Source organism: Clytia hemisphaerica, unplaced genomic scaffold, assembly GCF_902728285.1.
Source record: "Clytia hemisphaerica strain Z4C2 unplaced genomic scaffold, Clytia hemisphaerica genome assembly, whole genome shotgun sequence".
Classification (NCBI taxonomy): domain Eukaryota; kingdom Metazoa; phylum Cnidaria; class Hydrozoa; order Leptothecata; family Clytiidae; genus Clytia; species Clytia hemisphaerica.
In genome coordinates this window covers 267132-279086 of record NW_027103358.1, presented here as the reverse complement: position 1 = coordinate 279086, position 11955 = coordinate 267132, and the positions used below count along the sequence as shown (strand labels likewise).

At 34.3% G+C, this 11955-nt stretch overlaps 1 long non-coding RNA gene across 1 annotated transcript; it reads right to left on the bottom strand.

Moving 5' to 3' along the window:
- Nucleotides 1–252: 252 nt before the first annotated feature.
- Nucleotides 253–9731, bottom strand: LOC136821234 (uncharacterized). The gene is made up of 2 exons (XR_010848708.1): nucleotides 9383–9731; nucleotides 253–2598 (listed from the first exon to the last, which is right to left on the bottom strand). It is a non-coding gene; the product is annotated as an uncharacterized lncRNA (long non-coding RNA).
- Between the last annotated feature and the right edge of the window lie 2224 nt (nucleotides 9732–11955).

Sequence of the window (11955 nt, the reverse complement as noted above, 5' to 3'; positions counted from 1 at the left end):
CATTTACAGCCACCCTTTTTAAAGATAGAATCCACGTGACTTAGAAGAGGAAAAAGAACAATAATAACTGAATTGAACTCGAACGGATAAGGATCAGCAATCTTTTAATAATTGAATTCGAAAAATATTTATTTTACTCCTAGTAGTTCTAAAATTTTGAGAAAAAAAGCAAAATAACTTTTTAGAAACTTGAGATTTATAAAAGAAAATTTTAATTAGCCCAAATAAAAGATGATTAGAGACATTTTCGGATAGGAGTATAATAGTTTTTCTTCTACTTTATAAATGAAATATTCGTAACTAATCTTCAATACAGTAAACAAAAAAATAAAAACTAGCACAAAATTAAAAGAATAGTTGCAAATTTGGCTTTTTTTCACATCCGGTGGTTCCCCGGCTTCCAGTAAAATTTAAATAATAATTGTCTTTAGTTATTGTAAAATATATTTCAATGTCTTTATTGTAAATGCCAAATTATTATGACCATGAGTGTAATATGCACACGTCTTTTCATCAACTTTCAAGATCATCAGGACAATCATAATTTTCAAGAGAGAAGGATGCATTGCGAGATCAAATAAACGGTCGAAGGATAACCAAGTAGATGAAGCAGTAAACAGTAAATAAATATCAATGACATGAGTCGATAATCAACGAATACAGATTATACGAAAGAGTTTTAATTAATATTACCAATGACGATTCCATTGTTGGTTAAAAATATTTGAATGAATGCAGGTTGAGATAATGATGAATACAAATAGAGAGCCATTTTCTGACACTTTCTGACTTTTCTTTAAAATCGGGTATAAATCAGTATGGTATGTAACTGTATGGTAGTAATCGTAAATAACATCAAAGTACATCTGTAATTGTAACGTTGTAATCGACTGGAAGTTTGATGCACAATGCTTCAATTCCCACAAATGTTCTGTACCAGATAAATTCATATTGATGTTAGAGAGTTTAAATTAATTTTGGTGGTGATGTATTTATAGTACGGAATCGAACATTGACATAAGATAATAAATAACATAACAAGAAAATAAATATAAACAAACTATATGACTTAAAAAAAAAAACTAGAAAAATCATGAACAAAATAATTAACAATTGCAAACAAAAGATATCAGCAAAAAGTAAATAGAAAACGTGATCGGAAGGGATGACCTTTAAGTAGAAATTCAAATTCCTTAGAGAAAACATTTTCACATTTTCTTTCCTCTTTACAAGCTCTTACGTCTTTAATACAAGCTATTGGTGAAATGTGGTCCTGATAGATAGAATTTTTGTCAAAAAAGAATATTTAAGGTAAAACAACATGTTTGAAATGATCAAAAATAGACTAAATTTATCATAATACTCGAGTGTGCTTAATTTTAGTCTGGAAGTTATCAAATTTTACATCCTTTAAAGGCATCTTTCAGCCTCCACCAACCCTCCCACAAGTCCAATTTTTTTTTAATTTGCATTGCTTTTGTCCCTTTACTTCTTTATAAAATGACTTTTAAATCACCGTCCATGAGTAGCCTAAATTTAATACATTATACACTTTCTATTTTCAAAAGGGTGTCGCGAGTATCTAAGAATTTTGCCTGTTGACCTTAGAAACAGAAAATTATCGGTCCAAGAAATTTGTTAGACTGGCAAGGATCTAATTATTTGTCAAAATATATGAGATTTCCTTCTTGTATTCCTATCTATCTGAAAATTTTTCCCTTTCTTTATGAAATATCTTCGACGCATATTTTTGCGATATTTAGAGAGCTTACCTCTATTATAAGCATCTACTTAATAGCTCATAGTTCGCAGATGGGTCTGTACCCCTCCCTCATTGAAGATCTTCCTTTTTGAAAAATACCCCTACTTACCACCAGCCTTTGGGCAATTTTTTTCTAAGGGTTTTTAATAGACAGTACAGGACAGTGAATAATTAAATTTAAAGTTCCTAACCTGTGTGTGGTAGAAAAAAGTTCATATTAAGTGGTGGACTTTCAAAAATACTTTTTGAATATCTTGCTAATCTTGTAAAACCTTTGAATTAGTTGGTAAAATATTTAAAAACATCTATCCAACCCCTCCCTTTTTCCTTTTTTACTGTCCCTCCCTTTTTGCAAATTTTGAAAGGTCTCTACCCCCCCCCCCATTTAGAAAAATAAGGGGGGAGTTCGAACTATGTTAGCTTATCAGCTTCCTCTAAAATTAAGCACAGAGTAGTTAATAAGGTCATCCCACTCCTACACTAAATCCCCCTACACTAAACCCCCCAAATCCCCGCCGGGCCTTGCCTCTGGCGGGTATTCTTACCAGCAGTGTTCTCTCTGGCGGGTATTCTAACCAGCAGTGTTCTCGCCTGGCATTCTTACAAATTATTTTTTCGATAAAGATATCTTCACAGCATCATGGTCCGACAAATTCACACATTTTCGTATCACTTGAATATCATAATGGATTGACAACTCCTTTTGTACCCATACATGATCCAGCATTTTCCATCCACGTGTGTCGGGAAGCGTGTCATCAAAGTGTAATTCGACAAAACTTCAACCAGTAATTGTTCACGTTTGTCCAATTCAAATCCATCCGTGTTGAAGTCACCTAAAATGATATCAATAACGTGTCTTTCAATAAATTGAGCAAGAGTATAAGCAAAAACCTCCCGGTGAATTTTTGAGCTATTGTAAAGAACTAAAACAGAAAATTCCTTGTCAGAAAACTCCTTTTTTCTAAATTTTACAAGAGAAAAACATGAAGAATGATCATATTCAGTTATGTCAAGAAAAAGGGGAGGATGACAAACTGTAATGCTGTTGAACTTATGCTGATCAATATTGTGACTAAGAATATAATTTGAGAGCTGTTCTCTTATATTTTGGGTATCTTCGTCAGAATTCTCATAACTCATTTGTGTTTCAGTCAAACAAAGCAGATCATTTTTGTACAAAAACTTATCTTTCTGAATATCAATGGCATGCAGTCTCAAGGATCTTGTATTCAGCAAACAAATATTCAAAGTCGAGTTTGACCTTATAACATCTTTTATCGATTCAATCTTATTTTGACGCAACCTTGAGTATTCATCACTAACATCTTTACTACAGACAAAAGCTTTTCGACGGTATTGACCAGTAAAATACAAACGATCTATAGTCCTTACTCTACTCATTGCTACATACATTTGTCCCGCATTGAATCTTCTTTGTGCCCGAAGGTCAAAACTAACAACAACAGAATCTAAGGTCAAGCCCTGTACTTTATGCACTGTGCAAGCATAAGCTAATTTAAATGGAAATTGTGTTCGAGCGATACTGGGAGAACTCATTGCGTTCTTTTTGTCAAAAGGAAAATTGGCTTCACTTCTTTCGAGGGGAACAGTTTGAGTAGCCCTAGCATATTGATCCTTACTTTGAGCTTTCAGCCCAGCTTGTATATCATCAAACTTCACATAAATTTGCTCTACTCTGTTGTTTCTGACATTAACTTTGTTAACAGTACCCAGTTGACCGTTAATCAACCTATCCTCGATATCAATATTAGAAATTAACATTACTCTTGCACCGATTTTCAATTCTAACTGAAATAGCAAACCACCAGTGTCGCTTGGGCCCATGTTTTTAACCTTTCTAATTTGAGATTCAGTAAGACCTCTTGGATAGATATCTAAAGCTTCCATACTTATCATTTGAGATGGTAGAGTGTCTAGCCTTTGACTGTTGTGAAGATTAACAGTGGCATTTTCAGCAAACAAATGTAAAGATTCTATAGGATAGTTGGGGTTGTCTCGAGCTATCATTCTAGATTTAATTAAGTCCTCTCCATTTGTATCCAGTTCGCCAACTCTAACATCATTCAAAAGATCAATAAAATCCATGTCATCTTTTTGACGCATAATTTCGTCAAGTTCTGCAAGTTTGAATGAATGCCATAAATCAAATGAATCAACAGTAGTGCTTTTTCTGCTTTTTCCTGATGAATATATGGGTGGTGGCATGATTGGTGGTAATTGGTAAAGGTCACCACAAACAATTATGCTTTTTCCAGCGAATGGTGGGGCTTTATCATCTTGTAATCCAAAAATTTGACAAATTCTTGTATGGATATTCAAGAGTTGTTTAGATGAAACCATGGATATCTCATCAATTATTATCAATTGAACATGTAATAGCTTGTTTCTGATGGCATTCTGCTGCTTTTGACCCATGGGTTTAAATTTTCCAACGGGGATACTCAACCCAGTATGTATCGTAGTTCCAGAAATGTTTATGGCAGCAATTCCTGTTGGTGCTAACTTAATTATGCGTGGTTTTTCAAGTTCCTGACCTTTATAGGCAAGTACCTTGGATAAACAGTTGAAAATACATTTTATTAAGTGTGATTTTCCTACACCTGCACCACCTGTTAGGAACATCCTTATCGGCTCTAGTTGTACAGGTTGTGTACACTTTGAGTTTTGAACAAATTTTTTACCCCAATCCAGTACTACATCAAAAATGTCTCTTTGTTTAGAATTCAAAGATATGATGTGGGCATTAATCTCTTCATCAGACTGGAAGCTGTGTCGTGTTTGTGTGAAGGGCGCAAAAGTTGGTTCTTCATTAACATTTTCATCTTCGTCTTCGGATGAATCTTGGAAGTTATTCATTAAGTCAAGCACTTCATCATTTTCTTGTTGCGCAAATGCATCTTGATTGTTAACCATGTCGTTTCGATAGTTTTGCAATACCAAATCAACAAGATCACCATCAGGTTCAAAAATCTGTTTATTTTCATTGACTGTGGTATTTACTTCATCCATATTTAGTTTCACAACAAAGGATCCATCAACTTGAAGATCTGTTTCATCTGATCGAAAGGGATAAAATAACATCAATATGTGGTGAGCAAATTTTTCAGGATGCTTGTGTTTATTTGGAGTGTAATATCTCAAAACTTTAGGGATTTTTCTTAGCTTGAGTTTTTCCTTACTGTTCATTAATGGCATCACTTTAGGAAGTGTCTGAGGATCTTGGTGATTTACACCGCTGACAGAATCATCTAAAACAGTTGGCTGCCAGTCATTTTCCACATTAATAGGATTTCTAGTGTCTAAAGTATAGTTAGCACAAAAAGTAGCGTAACACATTTTATTAAATATGCCAGTGTTTGGACGGTCTATATATCTATTGAGCATATTCCGCTTAAAAAGATCATCTGAATCCTCAGGTAACTCCTCGATTTCTTCTTTGGACTTGAAAATTCTGTATCTTTGATCAGGTAAGTTAGTATTTACAAAAGAAATAGCAGGAAAACATTTTCTGAGCCATAATTCAGGCATGGTTAAATAAACTGCCTCCTGTATTGAGCACTCTCTATTAGAGTTGTATACTTTTGCAATTTTAGACATTTTTTCATACTGACTGTCATTTGAATCATTGGCCTGTTTTAGTGCTTCTTGCATTGCAGTGGAACATTTGTCTTCGCTTTTGGAAAAATAAGCACACATATATGTAACTGCTTTGTACGCATTGAAAACGGGCTGGATGTCTATATTGGCTTCCCATGCCATTAGACCTTCCGCAAAATAATTATTAACAAAACAGGAATACGCGTCACGTTTTAAAAATAAATGTTGATCTTTATCAGGTGATATTGACAAATAATATTCATATTGATCATATGTTAGCCCTAGAGATTCTAAAATTGAGTCTATAGTTCCAATTTCAATAAAATCAGGCTTATCAGGATTCAAAATATTTCTTTTTTTTGGATGTAAATTTGTGTCAATATATTCTTGAACAGTTTGGATTGCGTTGTTTCGAGAAACTAATATTTCATGTTTTTCATCTTCAGGTAAATTCTCTGAAAGTGGTTCAGACAAAATGGTGCGCTTACAAAAAAGTTTTCCGAAATTAAATCTGCATTCATCCTTTCGATACTTGCTGCATGTGCGTGAATGAGAGTGAATTTGATATTTTGTCACCAGATTCCATAGTTCGGGGTTTTCATCTCTGTCCGGAACATTAGCAGATATGACACTATCTATATGTTTAATGTAATTCTCTTTTCCATCTTCAAGCTTCGGGACATCTTTTGCCCAAAGTAAACAGTGGTCATGTGGACTACCCCTGAATGTAAATTCGACTCTAAGTGCGTAGTATGTAATTTTTCCAAGTTGCCCATCCATTACAACCTCTTTAAAAAATAATTCTTTTCTATATTGATATTGACGCACTAACACAACAGGGTTGCTATTTAGTAACGCACACCTGGTGTTGTAATCAAGAAATTCATGATTAGTATCAGGCTCCCCGGCCAATCTCCTTATAATGGTTATGAATTCCTCCCAGCGGAGATCCGCACAAGACAACGTTAAAAAGTAAGTTGGAACACCAAGTTGCTTAACCATAGCAAGAACATCAGATAACATATGTTGCCAATACGCAGGTGTTCCCTTGATATTACTCATAAATTTGTAAGCATTATCAGACGCTACACAGTTTTGAATCATATCATTAAAGTTGCTTGCAAGCATCCCTGCAGTTAAATTTGAATTGGTAATTTTTATGGCAATGTTGATTTTACTTCTAAGGTTAAACTGTAGCAATGTTTTCATAGCAAAAAAAATATAATCAGAATCTGAGGCAAACTTTTGGCTAAAATTTAATAAGCGTTGATTAAAATATTTAGTCGGTGACAATTTGATATCTCTTTTGACATTATACCCAAATTTGCCAGTAGGAAATAGATGTGGATGAGCTAATTCTTCACAAAATTCATCATTAGTTAACGAATTAGGGGTTTGACCTTCACCAGGAGCCAAAATTGCATTTTCATCATCCACGATTACATTAGGTACTTCAGATACGATTACTGTTTCACATGTCGCAGAGCGATATTGACTGAGTGGATCGTCAGACTCAAATTCATTTTCCAATGGCTCTTCGAAGGGCTTGATTATCAGACAAACTGTTGAATCATCAATAAACCTTACATCATTGCGAGAACTATTTGTTGACAAGGAATCACTCAAATTAGTGTTTTGTTCATTATTGACAATGATTTGATCAATAGCTGACATATCTATATTAATATCATGGTATAATGGGTTATTATTGACTAAAAAATCTAAAATTTCAAAAATTTTCTGACGCCTGACTTGTTGAGAAATAACAGGGTTTTTATAGGATAACTTCCTTTTCAATTCAACATTTACGATACCACTACTATCATTTCCTCTAGGAAGAACCTTACATACATTTGGTGTTTCTATCGGAACATTGCATATAGCACCCTGCAATTTAGGGAATTCCCCTTTGCGCATGATCATGACTTTGGAAAATAAAATCCGCTGTGCTACTAAAATTCTTTCCAGTTTTCTTATATCACTCAAATGGTCAGGGAGATTAAAAACTTGGAGTTTATTAGAAACAGATTGACATGGAATTTCATTTTTAATTAGTTTTTTATGACAAGTTTTACATATATAGAAATTGCTGTCATAGGAGGCAATAGGATCAATTTCCAAATCGTCAAGGCCAATTGTGTACTTCTTTTCATCAAAAGTAATTACTCCTTTTTTATACAAGCCTCGGTTACATATTACACATATAAAATATGGACCGTCTTGTTTTTCTGCTTGAAATTCTCAACCCTTTTTCCTAAATTCAGTTTTTTGTTATAGTTATAAAGAGATTTTGCAGCGCTACGCTTATTTTCCTTTTCATTTTCATGTTTTTCTGATCCTTTAATCAATTCTAGACGCTGTCTTTTCTTCTCCTTTTCTTGTTCATGCTTATCAGTGCCTTGAATTTTTTCACGTAACCTTTTAAGAGAAACATTTTTTTGTTGCAATAAATCTTTATACTTTTCAGTGCCTTTGATTTTCTCGACTGATCTCTTATATGAAGCATTTCTTTGTCTACGTATGACTTCTGTCGAAATAGTACTTTTTATATTTTTCTCATTACAAAAATCAGTTTTGAGATAAATAATGTTAAAAAGATTTGTGTTCTTATACTCAGATCTTATATACTGTTTAATTTCTTGTAACCTGTCAAACTTTAAAAGAACAGAAGTTCCAATTCCGCTTTCAATTTGATGGCCTTCAGAGTCTCTGCTATGCGAGTCAAAAAGAAAATAATTTTTGTTGTAGTGCATTACAGCTAAGCAATTTCCAGCTATCACTAAAACTGCACCAGAATGCTGCAATAGGAGTTCCTCCTGAACAAAATTTACCGTAATATTATCAGTCTCAAAATAACCTTCAAAAATATTGAAATTTAGTGCACACATACTTCCTCCTATATCAATAGATCTTGAAAACTCTTCAATATATGGAGAGTTACCAACGATACCCAGCTTTTTGAAATTCAGATCGCCTTGGTCTAAAACGTAATCCAAATCATGAGTCTTCCACAATGATAATTTTCTAAATTGGGCATAGCAAATAGCAAAAAAACAATTTGACGAGCATTGAATACCTGCTGTCTCACCGAATTTACGGTTACCCTGATGAAAAGAACCTTGAACACTAGGACCAGGGTTAAGTTCTACATCACCTGATAGTAGAAGTGTGTTATTCACTTTGAGAAAAATAAGGCTTTCATCTCCTAATTTGTGCACTGCATTGGGATACTCAACAAAAATTCCATTTCTTGAAAACCAATTAAAATCTAAAGGTGTGAAAACCTCTGTTGGTTCAAATGATTTTGGGATCGCAAAACATAGGAGGGTTAAAAGTGCTACGAAACGAACAGGTCTCAATAGTTTTGAGAGAGCATCATTGGAAAGTTCAGAACCAAGAACAATAGATTTAGTGATACATTTCATGTTTCTTTGAGCTGTGAAAGCAAAGCTTCCTATACGTGCACGGTACAATACAATTGATATCATTTTTTATATCACACAGAAACGCTGCAAAATAAAAATAAAACCTTTGTCTCTCCTCTGACTAAAATATTTTTTACAAGTCTGATGGTGTAAAGTATCTCTTAAAAAATTCAATCTATAATAATAAAGATTTATAAAAAAACAGCTGTGAACTGTGAAAAGTGAACCGACAATTTAAGTATATCTATACTATGTTAGTTGTTGTTGTTATATATTTATTTAGAGCTGTCGATATCGTACAGCTTGTTCGGTCGCAGGCACAAGATATAACTTGCCCTGGCCACGGGGTGCCTCAGTCAGATTCAGTGGCCAATACAGTGCTTAAATCTGAAGGACAAAAAAAAAATACCTCAATCAAATTCAGCAGCCCGGAAGCGGTGCAGATAAATCTGAAGGGCAAAAAAAAGTGCCTCAGCCTCACTATGTGAAAGGGCAAAAAAGGTGCTTGAAACAGATCCACCAGATAAATAACTCTATGTGGAACTGGAAAAGCAAATTGAAAGTTTATACTTACTATTTCTTCCTGATTTGTAATATTTTGAGTTCCACTATTTTGCAAGAATTTATGTTCAAGCTTGAATTACTTTGGAGGACAGCCGTACGCTCTAAACTGTGGAGCTAATTAGGCAGTTCACAGCCGTTGGCATTCATTCTCCACAGTACTAGGCCAGTAAAGTATTCATGACGTAATTTTTAGAAAACGCGCGAAAAGATTCCGTGGTTAAACTAGCTTGTAAAAATTTGTGATACATAACTGATAGTTAAATTTAGTGAGTCTATCCACCCGACTACTTTCGTTTTCTACATTTTTCTCCAACTTCACCACAGAAAGTCTATCACAATACTTTCGCTAAGGCGAAATTAAAAAGAGGTATTAAATTCATGCAATCAATTAGAAAATCACTTACAAATTGACTTATTTAACCAGTTTTATGACATTAATAATTAATAAAAACACCTTTGAAAGTAGTTTTTGTTTAAAACAAGGCTAGTTTTTATAAAAATTGGCGCTTTCATAGATTTTTTTCAAAAACTGTATATCAAAAACGTCTAAAAATACCAAATTTGATACCAACCCCTTTTTTACGTGTTTTTTACCCTTTCCGTAAAGTGAATTTTGACTTTAAAAGCTCATAAGCAGAGAACAAGTTGGTCAAATTTAAAAAGTGATAGCTCAAATTTTAAGTAAGGATATCTACTTTCTAAATATCAAAACTCCAAGCACTTTGGGACATTTGTACGGCCTCAAGACGTCGGGAAACGTCTGAACTTTTTCGTGGGTCACCCGGTATATTACATCAAAGTCCCAACTTCTCTAGATCAAAATTTATGGGCCTATTTGTGGTCAAAAAGGTGTTTATTTTGCATAAATTAATGCAGATTGTGGGGAAATTCCCTGTTTTCCATCAGTTTTTTACCACAAATAGGCCAATAAATTTTGATCTAGAGAAGTTGGGACTTTGGTGGTGTAATACACTTTTTTGCTCAGTTTGAAGAGCTCTATCATGTGATATAGGTCTTTTTTTAATTTGAAGACCCCCCAAAAATCAGGCCTTGCAATTTTGCCTGGAAACGCAAAAAATCGCCAATTACTCGTTACTTGCACGATAATATCGTGGAAACTTTTTGATTTTGGAATCTACATAATAACATATACTAATTCGCGAGTTTCCACCAAAAAAAGTTAGTTCTAAGATGTGTGTCACGAAATGAAACATTTATCGACCTCAGCAGCGCGGGACTATAAAGGAAGCAAATGAAATGTAAAAATGACGTCAATAGATTCAAAAAATGACGTTGTAACTCGGGTTAACTCAGTTTTGTCGTAACTCGTTTTTTTAACTCGGAAAAAATAACTCGGGATTTTCGGGTCTTGAATCTTTAGTAGCTCCGAGAAGTAAAATCTTACTACAAACGACGGATGCTATTGAAAGGCGAAAAGTCTTCAACGATACATTCTAACCAAAATTGAAGAAAGTTAGAAACAGAAAATAGTCAAAAATGCTTGACTGCTTGAGAGCTCAACACTGATGTCAACAATCCTCCTGATGAATCTTCAGTACCTGTACTAGAGTATTTTACTAGTAGATATAACATAAATTCAGTATTCTATTTATATCTCCTGACCTTGTGAGTATATATTCACCCATTTTTTTCTAGTTTTAACAACCAGCCAGGTGAATATACATGAGCGAAGCAGTTTTGCTATAGTGTGCATGTACCTTTAAATTCTATATACCCAGGGGAGCGCAAGACGAAAACGAAAATTTAGTTCCTATCTGTTAAATGTGGGTTAAGTATTCAGATCCCGGTTGTTTTCGTCCAGGTAAGAGGCGTTACAATATCGGACTGGTAGATTGTATATAGGATGGCTTCGTCGAGAAAAAGAACCACTCTACGGCGCCGAAAATCTCCGAGTCAGGGCAACTTCCATAAAAGATATTCCGTCGTTCCCGTACATTATTAACTTCTTTACTCCCGCTCCATATCAGAAAGCTGATTGGTTCGGAAAACCAGCGCGCGGTCGAAGCGTTCAAAAAACTCAAACTCTCTCTCTGCTCTCATGGTGCTCCCTTTTAAGAAGTCGCTGCATTGACTCGAGCATTGAAAACACAGACACTTTCGAACCTTCGAATCTTTCCAATTTCGAATGTTTACTTTTTTGTGAGAAATATGAGAAATAAAAATGAAACGTTGAATGTTTTGTTTTGAAAAAGTTGAAGAGGTGTAAGATGTTGGTTGAAAAGAAAAAGCTGAAACTGTAGCAAAGAGAAAGACCAGAAGAAAGAAGATGGAAATTTTTACTGTTTCGTCTGGTTTCATTGACAAGACAGGCTCAACAGAGTTGTTGTGTCATTTTCTTGAAAAGGAAAGCTGAAAAATGACCTGCATACGTGGTGAAAAAACCTTTTTTGCAAAGCGAATATAACTATAAGAGAGTGAGCAAGAACATGAACTTGGCCTTTTTGCATGCTTTGAAATGGGGACGAACATATTCAAGTTATGGATAATCTGGAAGAATTTATCCCTCTTCTTATTCAGTGGAAAAGAGAACTGATTGTTTGTCGTTGTTCTTGAAATCTTGAC